This window comes from Ipomoea nil, unplaced genomic scaffold, assembly GCF_001879475.1.
Source record: "Ipomoea nil cultivar Tokyo-kokei standard unplaced genomic scaffold, Asagao_1.1 scaffold0233, whole genome shotgun sequence".
Taxonomy (NCBI): Eukaryota; Viridiplantae; Streptophyta; class Magnoliopsida; order Solanales; family Convolvulaceae; genus Ipomoea; species Ipomoea nil.
Window position 1 is genome coordinate 886,305 of NW_017616661.1, and position 13,382 is coordinate 899,686.

Consider the following 13,382-nt stretch of genomic DNA (forward strand, 5'->3'; position numbering starts at 1 on the left):
TACTCACTCTATGGCCACTCGCAGCAACGCAGATGCTCTTCTTTTTGCTCTAGCAGCTCAGGTGCATCCCACGGAATCCACATGTCACTCTCAAGCTGTCAAATATCCTGAGTGGCGTGAAGCCATGGACCAAGAATTCAATGCTCTTCTGCATAACCACACATGGTCTCTAGTTCCACCCACTGCAGGTATAAATATTATTGGCTGTAAATGGGTGTTTCGTACGAAGAGAAAGGCTGATGGTGCTATTGAAAGGCATAAAGTCAGACTGGTTGCGAAAGGTTTTAATCAGGTTCCAGGCCAGGACTTCTTTGACACATTTAGTCCAGCGGTAAAGCCTACGACTGTAAGACTCCTTCTATCTCTAGCTTTATCATCTGGGTGGTCTATCAAACAGCTAGATGTTCATAATGCTTTTTTGAATGGTAATCTGGCTGAAACAATTTATATGAAGCAACCCCCTGGTTATATTGATGCTAACTTCCCGAATCATGTTTGTTTGTTAAAAAGATCTCTGTATGGGTTAAAACAAGCTCCCAGAGCCTGGTTTAATCGACAACATACGTTCTTACTATCAGTTGACTTTCAAGCATCCAAGACAGATGTCTCTCTGTCCTATTACTCTAAAGACTCTGCTTTGGTTTATATATTGGTGTACGTGGATGACATTCTTGTAATGTTAAGTGATCAGGGTATTATGTCTCAACTCTTGTCTAAACTGTCTGCTACATTCAAAATCAGAGATCTTGGTGAACCAAATTTCTTTCTAGGTATTGAAACAGTTAAGAGTGACAATGGGATTATTTTATCTCAACAACGGTATATGAATGATATTTTAAAACGGGCTGGAATGTCTGAATGCAAACCCCTTTCTACACCTATCTCTATCTTGAAAACTGTCCCCTTCAATTCAGATCTATATGATGACCCCACACAGTACAGGAGTCTAGTTGGAGCACTGCAATATCTCACTGTTACACGACCTGACCTATCCTTTGCAGTTAATTAGTTATGCCAACATATGCATGCTCCCACCATGTCACACTGGGAGCAGCTCAAACGGGTACTCAGGTATGTTAAGGGAACAGTTGATCATGGTTTGCGCATACGACGATGCTCATCTAGAGACATTCATGCCTTCTCTGATTCTGATTGGGCTGGTTGTCCTGAGGATCGAAAATCCACGAGTGGTTTTGCTGTTTTCTTGGGGAGTAATCTTATATCCTGGGTTTGCAAGAAACAGAGAACTGTTGCTAGGTCATCCACTTAGGCTGAATACAAAGCTCTTGCAGATGTTTGTGCTGAAGTTCTATGGATTATGTCATTACTGCGTGAGATACAGATTCCGGGTATTTCCATTCCAAAATTATGGTGTGATAATTTAGGAACTACATATATGAGTGCCAACCCAATCTTTCATCGCGCACCAAGCATGTGGAGATTGATTATCATTTTGTTCGTGATCGAGTAGCTTCGGGTGATATTCAAGTCAACTTCATCTCCACAAAGGATCAACTTGCTGTTATCTTCACCAAAGCTCTGCCTGGACCTAGATTTTCTTCCCTAAGGGACAAGCTACAGGTTACTAGTATACACTGTGCTTGAGGGGGAGCATTAGGACTCTATGTATCTGAGCCTGTTTAGAACTTTTTATCCTTGTCACACTGTGACTCTCTACGTCTTATCCTTATCACACTGTGACTCTCTATTGTATATATTCACATCATCTGATCTCATTGTAATCAAGTTCAGAAAATATAATACAATCAGTTCTCATCCTTTCTATTTGTATCAGTTTCCTAATTCTAGCAATTCGTACAATAGTTAATTTGTGAAAGAATGCTATTTTTTCCTTTTGATTTTATTTTTTAATAATCATTTCCTAATGTGACAATAAAATTCTTATCTCAAATATGGTCATGTAAGAAGGTGAAAATTAAGTGGGGAATTTAGCATTATTCTTAATTTATATATTTTTTGCATTTTAAGAATGTCTTACTTCCCTCCCCTTCAAAAAATACCTCATCATTAAGGTGGGGTGTAAAAATACAATCGTTATGTTGTGAGCACGTGTTCACCTTGCATGGTGTGCACAAATCTATATCCATAATTTCTATACTGTAGATTCATAATTTTTATATTGTAGATCCATAATTTATATACTTTTGATGAGCTAAAATTTATACTTTAGATTCATAATTTCTAACCACGAATCTATATCCATAATTTCTATACTGTATATCCATAATTTCGAGACTTTCGGTGAACTAAAATTTATACTTTAGATTTATAATTTTAGCTCACCGTGAGTCTAAAAATTTATGGATCTACAGTATAAAAATTATGGATATACAGTATAAAAATTATGAATATAGATTCATGTGCACCATGTGCATGGTGAGCACGTGCTCACAGCATAATTTGCCGTAAAAATAAGCAAGTGTTTCAGTGATATTTGTTTAGTTGGGCCACCATTTGTGACCATAGATGGTTTGCAGCAATTATACTATGGACCACGGTCCACAAAGCATTGTGGACTATGTTCCAAAACGGCAGACACTATAGTATATTTAAACTAACACTATTTTACGTATTATTTTTTATTATATTATCAAATGAAACTGCAATTGAATTGAAATGAAACTGCAATTGTATTGAAATGAAACTACAGTGTATACAAAATGAAACTAAATAACAATTTCACATATTTGAGTGTATATTGTCCAGCGAAACTGTAGTTATATCAAAATCATACTGTAGTTGTCTTGAAATGAAACTGCAGTACATATTTGATGCCTAAACCACAATGCATTATGGATCACGGTCCAAAGTATAATTTACTGATGATTTGTGTTGTGGTTCATGCTATAACATGAATTTTTGTATCGTCATGCCTTGTTCTAGGCTATTTTTGTCGTTAGGGTGATGTTTTGTATGACAATGGTATTCCAAACTATTTATATCAATTCTATATTTAATGCTTCCGCAATTCATAACGCTTAAATTTAACAGCATGTTTGGTTCACGGAATGAATTTTGAGGTAATAGGAATGCTACTCCATAAAGAATGGAATGCTATTTCAAAAAGAATAGAATAGGCAAGGAATAGACTTTAGGAATTATATTATAGTGTTTGGTTGGTTTAAGGAATAGAAATGGAATATGTTTTAAAAGACATAAATACCCTTATAAAAATATGTGGCGGTGGTGGTGTTTTTGGTGGTGGTGGCGCCGGTGGTGCTGGTGGGGGTGGCTACGGCGGTGGCGGTGGTGCTGGTGGAGGTGGCGGCGGCAATGGTGAAATATGAAATAAATTTAATTGGGGGTAAAATAGAAAGTGGCAACTTTAGGATATTGAGTAAATACCAGTCAAGGTCCTTCGAGTTTGGTGGTTTCACCACCTATAGTCCCTAACTTTAGTAATTATCATCCGTGGTCCTCCGAGTTGTGAAAACTGACCTGCTATCATCCTCCTGTTAGTTTCTGCCGTATAAACCGTCAAAAGTGGGGGTAGAAAGGTCATTTTGCATATATAATTATTTTTTACTGCCCTGCAAAGCGAACTCACTGCCGCCGGAATTGAAATAGCCTACGCCAGGATATATATCTCGTTTTTAGATTCCATTTGAGTCAGGCTCGTAGAGTTTGGGAGAGTTTTGTATTAGCAGTATGCTTATCTTGGGTTTTAATTCATATCTGTTAAAAAAAACCTGAAATCTGTTGTGCTTTTTTCAATTCCTTATTGCAGGTACTGCAGCAATTTGTATCTAAAAGCGGAGTCGTACGACGTCTGCAACTGGTGCCTAACGATCATCAAATTCGTCGTCGTCTTCGTGCCAGAATTTTGGCGAAGAAAACAACAGGAAGACGAGGAAGAAATTTGGGGGGAATATAAAGATGGGGGGTGGTGTTTACAGTTGAAAAATGCTCCTCCCAAAGTGCAAGTGAAGAACCGTAAGGTCCTTAGCAAACATAAATCGGTGTCGCCGGAGAGCTCGCCGGCATCGGCCGCTACTGCGAAGGGTGTCGATCTGCTTGGTTGTTGTCGTTCCCTGCTGGCCACTCGTAACTTTTCTACTCTTAAATCCCATTAAATGTCCTCGGCACTACAAATGATATAGCCTTCGAAGTTTCTCCGTTGATCAGAGTCTACAAAGACGGCGGAATGGAGCGCCTTTTCAGCTACCCCCACGTCCTGCCGTCATCGGAGGACTCTGCTACAGGCGTCTCTTCCAAAGACATCACCGTTTCCCTAAAAACTCCGTCCGAGTCTATCTCCCGAAACTCGCCACCGCCACCCAAAAACTCCCCATCCTAGTGTACTACCACGACAGAGGCTTCTGCGTAAAGTCCACCTTCTCCTCTCTCTACCACTCTCATCTAAACATATGGTCGTCATTGCAGCGTGCCTTCTCCTTTCCCAAGCCGACATCACTACTATCTCGGTCGAGTACCGTCTCGCTCCGGAGCATCCTCTCCCGGCAGGCTACGAGGATTGCAGTGAGCAAAGCATACCACACAAACCAATGATTAATTCCAATGCTGAAAATGACCTTATATATGCCAAATGACCTTTCTACCCCCACTTTTGACGGTTTAGACGGCAGAAACTAACGGGAGGATGGTAGCAGGTCACTTTTCGCAACTCGGAGGACCACAGATGATAATTACGGAAGTTAGGGACTGTTGGTGGTGAAACCACCAAACTCGAGGGACCTTGGCTGGTATTTACTCTTAGGATATTTCTGAGAACTCAGGAATAGCCTAATACCAGGGGACCCTCCAGGAATCTCTATTCCCCTTGCAAGGGTAATAGGTCATTCCTAGGAACATTGTTCCTGGAATAGATGTTCTTACCAAACAAAAGAATATGCCTATTATTGGGAATGTTATTCCATTCCAGAACTATTAAATTTTAACCAACTATGGTCCTTTCAAGAGGACCACGACTGGTTAAATTTCGAAACTTGAAGGACCATGGGTGGTTAACTTGGACCATGAATGGTTAAATTTGAAAGTCGAAGGACCATAGATGGTCAATTTGAAAGTTTAGGACTAAACATGGCAAAACCATTATACTCGGAGAGCCTCAGATGGTATTAACTCTATTAAGTTTAGTATTTTTTTTCATAAAAAAAAAGTTTAGTATTTTTTGAAGAGAAACTGAAATACTGTATTAGATAAGGTCCATGCTCAAAGCGTGAGAGATGGACGGAAAAGGGAGCAAAGAACAATCCGAACAGTCAGGCATAGACAAGGCTTCCAAAGTAAGTAAGTGGGCTACCTTGTTCGGGGACCATTTTACAAACAAAAAGCATAAGTTACTAAAACTTGAAGCTAGGTATCTAATATCATTAAGTATCAAGTCAAAAGAGGAATGAAAAGATTGTTGTTGAGATAAGCTTCACGCACTCCAACAGTCTTGGCTTCATTTGGATTATAAACGCAGAACCAAGGGAGGTGTCTAGCAGGTACCAACAAACCTAATGAATCACAGAGAACAAATCCAAACCCCATTTTCCTGCTAGCAATGTCCAAGGCCGCATTTAACGTTAAGCTTGAGGATGCCAGATGGTGGTCTGGACCAAACTTCACTGTGCCCTGGAGACCTGGCAGTAGTATGTACAAAGTTAGTGACATTAAACCATTCATTGGAATAATTGGATGCTGATTGGCAGATATATGAAGCAGTAAGAATATTATGATTCCAGATTTTTTCATTCCTAGCTTCTCATAATTTCCAGCACACAGATATAATCAAGCAAATGTCCTTATCATCCTTAGTTGCAAATATTTGTTCAAGATATCCGAGGAAAGAAGAACCAACCAGAAAGGTAATCGATACCACCCAAAATGTCCCAATAGTGTAACACCCCGTGTTACGGCCTTCAAACCCAGATTAATTATTGAATTAATCCCGTTAATGAATAATTAAAAAGGACTTAAGCTGGTTAGGACCCCCTTAATTAATTAATGTGGTCCACAATGGATCGTGGACCCTTGCCCATATTAAAGACTACAAGCCCGATAAGAATAAAGAAAATAGACCTTTTGTTATCCAGACTCTGATTAGGATCCATAACTCTATAAATAGGGGATTAGGAAGCAATTAGGACCCTCTCACCTGTCATAACTCTGGATATACAAATTGCCCAGGAAACCTAGCCAAAGGAATTCCCCGCCACCAAGCCTAGGAAATCAATTGGGAGGAAATCTTGGGAAAGAACCTTAATAGCCAAGGGAGAATTAATTAGGGCTAAGAGGTAACACATGTCTTACAAAACTTATTTTTGTTGATATTGTTTATTGATTGACTCCGTTGAATGATTGAATGTATGATTTGGTATTTGTGCATTGTTAGAGCTTGTCGTTAGGAATCTGTGTTATGGATTATTGTTATTCCTGATATTCTTGGTGGCCCTGTGTGGTCTTGGTATGTTTTTGTATTTAATTGTGTTTAGAGCTTGTCTTTAGGATTTGTACGGTGAATCTTGTTGTTGATAATGTTCTTGGCATTCTTGGGTAGGTTTATGCATGCTCGGGTGTTATTCTATGTTTAGGGTTTGTCGTTGAAGCTTGATATGATTGAGTTCTTGAGGTTCTTGATAATCTTGAATTATTGTGCATTTATTCTTGATTCATGGCATGGTTGGTACTTGTATTTGGGATTTAATTGTGTTGGTTCCTTGGCTTAATTCTTATGGTTCGAGTCAAAATCGTTGTTGTGGTGTATTGGGATGTATTTGGACTTGGTTTTGGGTTTAACAGATGAATTTCCAAAGGGGGAAAATGCCGAATTACCATCGTACTAGTGGGGAGTCGGTGGGGGGATGAACCCCCACCTGACCACCTGTCAGTACACGCCTATGTACCAGCGGCCGGGCGGCGGGTGGTTGACCACCCGTTGTGTACCCGCTGGTACATAGCCGCCCCCGGCGGGTGGCCGACGGGTGGTTGACCACCCACCGTACACCCGCTGGAACGAGGTGGCGCGTTGTGACGTTTTACCCCATTTGTTGTTTCCCCGTGTCCCGTTGTGCCCCGTTTGATATTCACGAGTCTCGTTTAATATTCGGGTACCGTTTTAGGAGTTATGAGTCGTGAATGATCCCATGTGTCTCTTGTGGTTGTCTCGTTATCTTGGGAAGTAGAGTTTAGGCTGTGGCTTGTGGGTTGCGTGTTTATGTTGATGTCACTTGTTGATGTGATTGTTGTGCCTTCCCTTTGACTACTCCTTGCTGTGTGTTGATGTGTATTATTGATTGTCGTTGTTATTGAGCGGTGACCACTGTTGTTGTTGCGTGTGTTAATTGATTGATTGTACCTGATGAGAAAGGGATGTGATTGGTGGAAAAAGATTGTTGGAGTTTGGCACAACGAGTGTCCGGTTATTGTGCTAAAGGAACAGACCATTCGGTTATCGTGCTGAAGGCACGGACCACCTTGACTTGCTTGCTAAAGGCATTGGTCAAGTTATAAGCGTTGTGGTGCCATGTCAGAGCTATATGCGCTGACCCCTTGATAGTGGTGCTAGAGGCACGGGTCATGTGAATGGTACTGCGGAGCTATCAGATCGGTGGTATGTTGGAGGGGAGCCATGAAGTGCTCCAGAGGGATAAGGGGGTGGCGTTATAAGGGTGGCCTGGAGGTACAGGTTGGAACTAATATAAGGATGGAGAGGAGTAAAGGTTGGAACTTGGTATAAGGTTGGATTGTGATACTGTTGTTGTTGTTGCCTTTGCTTGTCATTGTGCCTTGTTGTTGTTATTGTTTGTTATTGCTGACCTTTGTGGTTATCTTATATTGCATGTTAGGACGCGTGCTAGTACCGTTATGATGATTCGTAATGCTAAACCTGTTGTTGTGTCTTGAGTCTTGATATTGGTTTTAAAGCTAGAGTTGTCTAGGATTATATATGTATTCCAGTCTCAAAATGGTTTCTTATATCTACCTATATTGTACTTAACGCGTGGGAGTGGGTTACCAGCATTATCCCCTGACGGTTGTTACACCGCATGTTTTTCAGGTGCAGGCCAGCATTATTCGCTGACGGTTGTGTACACCGCATGTTTTTCAAGTGCAGGCCAGCATTATTCGCTGACGGTTGTGTACACCGCATGTTTTTCAAGTGCAGGCCAGTAGCTTTAGAGTGCACTAGATGGATACGAGGATCTAGCTTAGTTAGTTTAGTATTTGTTGGTTGGCCTGCGTGCCTTGATGTGTACTCGATTATGGATTTATGGATTTATGCTTTGATTAGTTAGTTTAGCCTGTGCATCTAAGTTCTCTAGCTTAGATGTGGCATAGCACCCCGACTCTTATGCTTAGTTTATGCTCTGTTTGGGAACTAATGTTAAATTCGCCTTTATTTCATAAGTTTCAAATGTTTTAAAAATTAGGGGTGTTACAAACAACTTCTAGCAAGGGGACACCTAACAAAGAGATGGAAGGCAGACTCATCTTCCATATTGCAAATTTGACACAATGGTGGAATCTGGACGTGTTTAGATTTCAGGTTGTCTTTTGTGGGAAGAGAAGAAGCACGTAGTTGCCAGAAGAAGAATTTGATTTTTGGGGGGAGATGGAATTTCCAAAATTTGGTCCAGAAAGGAGTAAGTGTAGTATTTAAGTCCCCTACTAGGCACTTGTATCGACTTTTAACTGAGTAGGTACCCTTATCATCTTCCTTCCAAATGATTTTATCACTGATAGCAACCTCTAGAAGTGGAATACTCATGATTTTGTCTCTGTCAACATGGCTGAATATAGAGTCAATGAGAGGAAAGTTCCAGTATTGTCCAGATGGGTTAATTAATGCAACCACTTTCATATCTCCAAGCTAATCCAACATACGTGTTTGGATAAAAGGGTGTTCTTTATATGGTAGCCAAGGGTCAGTCCAAACGTTGATTGAGTTACCATCTCCTACTCTCCACTTGCAACCTCTTTTAATAGTGGTTTGGGACTCCAAGATACTCCTCCAAATGAATGATGGATTGCGACCAATGCTAGCCTCAAGGAAGGTGGAGTTAGGATAGTATTTATCTAAACTCTGGGCACAAGAGAGTCAGGGTGCTGAATAAGGCGTCATGCTTTGCAATGTCGAATTCTCTTATTCGTTTAAAGCCCAAGCCTCCCCATTGTTTAGGGGTACAAAGCCTTTCCTAGGATTTCCATCTAATTCCTTTACTGCTCTCACCATCACAGCCCCACCAAAAGTTGTTCATGATTCTTTCAATATCTTTGCCCACCTCAACTGGAAGGAGGAAGACACTCATGACCTGAATAACATTCTTTAGAAGTACCTCTCTCCCAGCTCTAAAAAGGAAGCGGTGAGTCGAACTCTTGATTCGGCCAACAACCTTTTCTTTAATGAAGAAAGAGTTAATTTGACTAATGAATAGTAAACATGACAGGTAGAAAATGGACAAGGGAGTAATAATTACACTATTTATTTTTATTTTAATATAAAATGAGTGGAAAATTAATCTTCTTCATATTTTATATGTCGAGATTGATTAACGAGAATCAACAAAAATTTTCTATAATATTTTTTTTGAAAGGTAACCAATGGACTGTATTTATAGATAAACTGAAATAGAGTCAGGTGGGACATCATCCAAGTACATCGCGGAAGGAAGCGTAAAGGCTGAAGTAGCTAAAGTATGAGATAATAAGTTCTGTAATCTAGGAATAAAAATGACAGAGCAGGAAGTAAAAGCAGACATATAAATTCTGCAACTATCTATGGCATAGCCAATGTATGAGCGAGATGGGTTGTCATGTATAGATAGGTAGCACTGCAACGTTTGACAATCCGTATAGAGCTGTATAGATTGTTCACCTCGGGCCCTTAGCCAATAGAGAACCTCTTTACATGCAAATGCTTCAGCCATAAGTGGGGAAAAACAACTCAGGATAGGCACGTTGATGTCCGATACAAAAAGATCGCTGGCATTGAGAGGACCGCCCCGACCGTAGCCGAGTTTGTTCCTTGGTGATACCCGGCGTCCACATAGCATTTTCTTGTCCTTGGTATGGTGATTAGGGGATCGGGTTGGTGCGGCATTGGACCAAGCAGCCGCCCGGCAGCAGTGTGAGGCGCTGTGTGATCCGGCAGTGGCAGTTGGGTTGTTGCAGGGTGGTCCGGCAGTGGCGACGTAGCAGTGGCTTGCTTGGCCGTGCGGCTGCTGGACGGTGGCTTGGCAGTGTACGCTTTGCCAAGCACGCATGGTGGCAGTGGCCGCCGCAACTATAGTCTTTGGTCGTGGTAAACAGGCATCCCACACAGCTCCATTCCGGACTCTCCAAATATGATATAAAATTGCAGCTGCGTAAATAATTCCATTAGTGTCTAGAACATTTATGATTGCACTAAACCATTCATGGAAAATATTAGTTATAACATTGGGGAGTGGTAGGTTGGATTGAGCCCATATGGAGCTTGCATAGCCACACAACACCAATGAATGCATAGTATCTTCATTCATGATTCTACACATGGCACACATCGGATCAACATCCACTCTCTTTATAAGCAAATTATTGGGTAGTGGGAAGGATATCACTAATAGCTCTCCATAGGAAGGTTTTCCACTTGGGTGGAATTTTTAATTTCCATAGAGTGGTCCAGTTTCCAAACGCCCCATTATTATCATTCTCATAATTTCCAATAATGCATCTATAGCCATTCTTGATAGAGTAACAACCATTCGGATCCCCGTACCAATACCACGTATCATCATAATCTGGGAAAACTGGAATCTTTATGATTTTAGGTATATCAACTGGTTGAAAAATATCAGTGAGAATATGTTGATCCCATGAACCAGTGTCCTGGTCAATCAATCCCTCGACCTGGCTCCAGCAAGCTGTGGTGGCATCTCAGTTTGAATCATAGGATCATGTTCGTCTTGTAACCAAGGGTGTTCCCAGATCAAGGTAGATTTTCCGTTCCCAATTCGCCGTCTTACTCCACTGCATATTAAATTCTTAGCTTCCATAATACTGCGCCAGCAATAGCTGGGATTATTTCCTAAGTATGCTTCAGAAAATGTATCCTTAGGATAATATCTGGCCTTGTAGATGCGAGACACTAATGAATCAGTGTTAGTAAGCAACCTCCATGCCTGCTTACCTAGCATTGCCAAATTGAAAGCCCTCAAATTCTTGAAACCCAGGCACCCATATTTTTTCGGAATGCATAATCTATCACATGCTTTCCAATGAATTCCCCAGTTCATGATCCCCACCAATAGCGATTCATGACCCTTTCAATGGCCGTGCAGACAGATGTAGGTAGTAAAAAAACACTCATTGAAAAGGTAGGCATAGCTTGAGCTACACTTTTCAATAGAATTTCCTTACCAGCCTGAGATAACAATTACTTCTTCCCACGAAAGAGGGCAGTCCAAGATATTTCCCAAAGTTGGGAGCTTGGGTTACTTCTAAAATCTGTGCCACAGTATCTCTATCATCCTATCCTGTATTTTTACTGTAGCATATACTTGACTTATGGTAATTGACTTTCTGCCCAGACAAGGTCTCATATAGGGATAAACAATCTTTAATTGCAGTGGCTTCTTGCACATTTGCTTTGAAGAAAAGAAAGCTATCATCAGCAAAAAAATAAATGGGAGATAGGAGGAGCACCTCTAGCTACTCTGCACTCATGTATTAAACCATTCGTCTATGCTTGCTGCAATAATAATGAAAAACCTTCTTTACAAATAATAAATAGGTAAGGGGATAAAGCGCCCCGGTTGTCTTAGTCCACGAGTGGGTGTCACATGAGTACTGCGAGAGCCATTAATCAGGAAATTGTATGATACTGTAGTCACACATAACATAATTAATTCCACCCACCTGTCATCAAAACCCAGGGCTAGTAACATTTTATGGAGAAAGGACCATTCCATACGGTCATAGGCTTTGGCCATATCAAGTTTGAGGGCACCCCAACCAGCAATCCCACATTGTTTCCTATTCAAATAATGCCCCCCTTCAGCTGCTATGAGTATATTATCCGTGATCAATCTGTTGGGTATAAAAGCACTCTGGGATTCGGATACAATATTCTGCATCAATGGTTTCATTCTATAGGTAATCATCTTGGCCATTATCTTGTAAATTACATTACTCAAGGCTATAGGTCTAAGATCAGAGACCATTTCAGGGATATTTTTTTTGGGTATCAGCACAACATCCGTATTATTTAAACCATCAGGGAAAGAACGGGTATTTAGACAAGTAATTATAAATTCCAAAATATCTTTCCCCACTACATCCCAAAAATGTTGATAGAATCCAGGATTCATGCCATCAGGGCCAGGCGCTTTATCAGAGAACATTGCAAAGAGAGCATCTTTTACCTCATTCATCTCAAAGGGTCGAAGCAAAGAATTATTTTGAATTTGGGTAACTCATGGCATTACATTATCAAATAAAGCATTATCACTGTACCCGTTGAACTCTCTGATATGACCGGGATTCTCTCTGATTTGTCCTCACCGGCGGCGACCCATCGGTCGCCGAAGGATCAAGATATGTTGGAAAGGAGCACCGAGGAAAACGAAAAGAACGAGAAGGCAATTGGAAAGCCCCTCACCGCAACCGCCCATGGAAGCTGCGTTGGAGACTCTGGTGGAGGAAGGGTTGATGTCGCCGGACCAATGGAAAACTCCAATCGCAACCCCAACCACTGCATGGGGCCGGAAGGAGGTAAATCCTAATCTTGACCATGAGATTGTATCTGATGATGACAATATGGATGCGGATGGTTTCGTTTCGGAATATCCAATAATCCGAGTCACAAAGGAGGAAAAGGAGAGACTCCGGCGACCGTGGCGCCAGTCCCTCGTCCTTAAGGTCTTGGGTAGAACAGTTAATTACTCCTATTTGTTCCTGCGAGATTTCGAGACAGAGAGTGAACTTGCACAAGTCTTCTGTTTTCTTCTCAAAAAACACAGATCAGGAGGTCCAGAAAGGAATTGTTGACACCCTTCTCATTCCTAAAGTCACCAACCTAGGAAAATATCTGGGTGTCCAATCCATCCACGGGAGGCTCAAACAAGAGTCATTTGCAGGCATTATTGATAGAATTCATTCGAAGTTGGCGGGGTGGAAAGCTAAGTCCTTGTCCCTAGCTAGAAGGCATGCACTAGCTCAGTCGGTTCTGGCATCAATACCATATTATACTATGCAGACAACACTTATGCTGGCTGGAGTGATTATGACCATAGAGAAAGCTATCCGAAACTTCTTGTGGGGCAGCGAGCACGGTGGCAGAAAAGTGCATCTCATCAATTGGGAAACAGTTACAAGAGGAAAACAACATGGTGGTCTAGGCATTCGAAGACTAGAACAAATGAACAAGGCTTTCA